We start from the raw sequence: 3,223 nt of genomic DNA, 5'->3' as shown, positions 1-3,223 counted from the left end.
ACTTGAGATATTTGTACAAGATTTTGATTTTATTTGTTTATCTGAAACTAAATGCCATTATATCGACGATGACTTGTTTCCTGGGTACTCGCATTTTATTAAGAAAAAAAATGATATTACACTTCCGTATGGAGGTATACATGGAATCTGTATGTTAATTAGAAGAGATAGGGAAAATAGTGTAACATTGATCGAAGACACAGTGTCTGATTCCTTATTATGTGTAAGATTTCATTGTAGGGAAACACAAAATGATATTATTATTTGTGCTTTGTATATTCCACACGAGGGATCACCTTATTGTTCATCTAATATCTTTGATGTTATTGCTGATGATCTTATGAACTTGAATGTAAAATATGAGTTACCAATTATATTAGCTGGTGATTTTAACTCAAGAACAGGCTTACTTAATGACTTTATAGATGACGACCCTTTGCAAAATATCGATTTAAATGATTTTATTGATGAATGTCTGTTTAGCTCCAAAAGGGAATTAGAAACTCTTGGTCTTAGCACAGATCGCTATAACAGTGATGTTATTACTAATAACCATGGTCGTAACTTAATTGAACTGTGTAAAATGCTTGACGTTAAGGTAGTTAACGGGAGGTTTGGGGGGGACAGTGGCGTGGGGGATTTCACTTGTTTCACAGCTAATGGTAAAAGTTGTATTGACTATTTTATTGTTTCTCCTAAACTTATGAGTAGTATTACGGATTTTAATGTTGAGCAATATGACAGGTGTCTGTCCGATACTCACTCAGCCCTCTCTATGGTATTACGGTTGGAAGAGACTTGTAATATGAGACCACCGGAAATACAGGAGGAGGAAAATTTAGATTTAGATAGTAAGGAAACCTATGATATGAATAATTCTGAATATGAAGAACTTAAAACAAAATGGACAAATGACATAAAAAATGAGTATATGGAAGCATTCAGTACTAGAGATATTAATTTATTAGACCAGCAATTAGATTCACTGAACCCTTTGAATGTAACCCAGAATATTATGGATGATATTGTAAAAGATTTAGGAAAATTATATATTGACCCTGCTAAACACATTGGCATTTGTAAAAAAGTTTATCAAAATAAGTCTAAAACAGGGGATTGCAAAAAGGTTAGCAAACCATGGTTTGACGAAGACTGTTCTAGTAAAAGAACTGAATATATGAAAGTAAAAAACAGGCTTAAGAAAATCAAAACAAATGAAGCTAGAAACGAACTGAAAGCTAGAGCTAAAACGTATAAGAGAATAATTAATAAAGCTAAGAAATCTTTCAGAAAAAAATTTCATAGAAATGTTAGAAATCTGAGAAAAAGTAGTAGTAAGGATTATTGGGATTTGTTAAAGAATACTGATAAGAGTGAGCTGATTTGTAAAATTGCACTTAAAACATTTCGAGATTATTTTGCTAAACTCAGTCGAGGTAATGTTGAACCTGATGATAGTGAACACCCTGATAATTTCGACCCAAGCATTATTAACCAGTTAGTTAACGAAGAATTAAATAGAGTTTTTACAGTAGATGAGATACAAATTCAAATAAGAAAACTTAAGAGTAGAAAAGCATGTGGTATTGATAATATCATAAATGAGTTCCTCAAAAATTGCCCTCATGATATGCTAAATGTTATATGCAAAATTTTTAACATTGTGTTGATCTCCTCAGTTGTTCCATATTATTGGTGTATAGGGATAATAAAACCCATATTTAAGAAAAAAGGATCCCCTGACGACCCAGATAACTATAGGGGTATCACACTACTGAGCTGTGTAGCGAAGCTTTTTACCGCTTGTGTCAATAAAAGGTTGACTGATTATATTGACAGCACTGGTCAACTTGGTGAGGAGCAGGCTGGTTTCAGGGAAGGATATAGTACTCTAGATCATATTTTTGTATTGCATTCACTTGTTAATTTCTATCTCCATCGAAAAAAGAGAATATACTGTTTGTTTGTTGATTACAGAAAAGCATTCGATTTGGTTGACAGGTCGTCCTTGTGGGGAAAAGTAATCTCACATGGCATTAATGGTAATGTTATGGCTGTCATATATAATATGTATAATAATGCAAAATCATGTGTAAAGCAGAATCACAAAATTTCTAACTTTTTCGAATGTAACATAGGTGTAAGACAAGGTGAGAATCTTTCCCCATTACTTTTTGCCATCTACCTAAATGATTTCGAGTCTTTTCTTAGCGGGGGTTATAATGGGATGGATATGTGTTCAAGGGAAATAAATGAAAAATTAAGTAGTATTGACATAGAAATGTTTTTGCGTATTTATGTTTTGCTTTATGCTGATGATACTATTGTAATGGCTGAATCCCCAAAGGAATTACAAAACGCCTTAAACAAAGTAAAAGAATATTGTGATACTTGGAAACTTCAAATTAATGTTTCAAAAACTAAAGTAGTTGTATTTTCTAGAGGAAAAGTTAGAAATGTCCCGAATTTTAAATATGGTGAGGAGAGCATCGAAATTGTAGATGATTATATTTACCTTGGTACTACGTTCAATTATAATGGTAAAATGGATAAAGCTATTAAGAAACAAGTCATTCAAGCACGTAGAGCATTATTTAGTATGTTAATTAAATGTAAAAAACTTGAATTACCCATTGATATCAACTGTGATCTATTCGATGCTCTAGTTGTACCAATTTTGACTTACGGTTGTGAAATATGGGGTTACCACAAACTAGATCATGTTGAAGCATTTCACAAGAAGTTCATGAAAAATCAGCTCTGTGTGAACAAGCGAACAGCAAACTGCATGGTATATGGGGATCTTGGCAGATTCAAAATTGAAATATCCATTTGCAAACGGATGATTGGATTTTGGTTGAGAATTGTAAAATCAAAGGCGTCTAAATTGTCAAATGTTTTTTATCGTTTTCTTAGAATTCTATACGAGTCGAATGAGTATAAGTCTAGTTGGATCCATAAAATTAAAACTATCCTTGATTCATGTGGTATGTCAAATATATGGGAGCATCCAGAAAATTTCAATCACACGTGGATAATAAATAGCCTAGAAATGAAACTCAAAGATATAGAGAGACAACAGTGGTATGCAGAAGTAGAAAGAAATATATTGTGTAGTAATTATAAACTTTTTAAGACAGAATTTGGCCAAGAAAAGTATATTATAAATTTAGATATTCCAGAAAGAATTGCCCTTAGTAAATATAGGTGTGGTACCCACAAA

Source organism: Palaemon carinicauda, chromosome 23 (genome assembly GCF_036898095.1).
Source record: "Palaemon carinicauda isolate YSFRI2023 chromosome 23, ASM3689809v2, whole genome shotgun sequence".
NCBI lineage: Eukaryota > Metazoa > Arthropoda > Malacostraca > Decapoda > Palaemonidae > Palaemon > Palaemon carinicauda.
Note: the sequence above shows the minus strand (reverse complement) of the source record.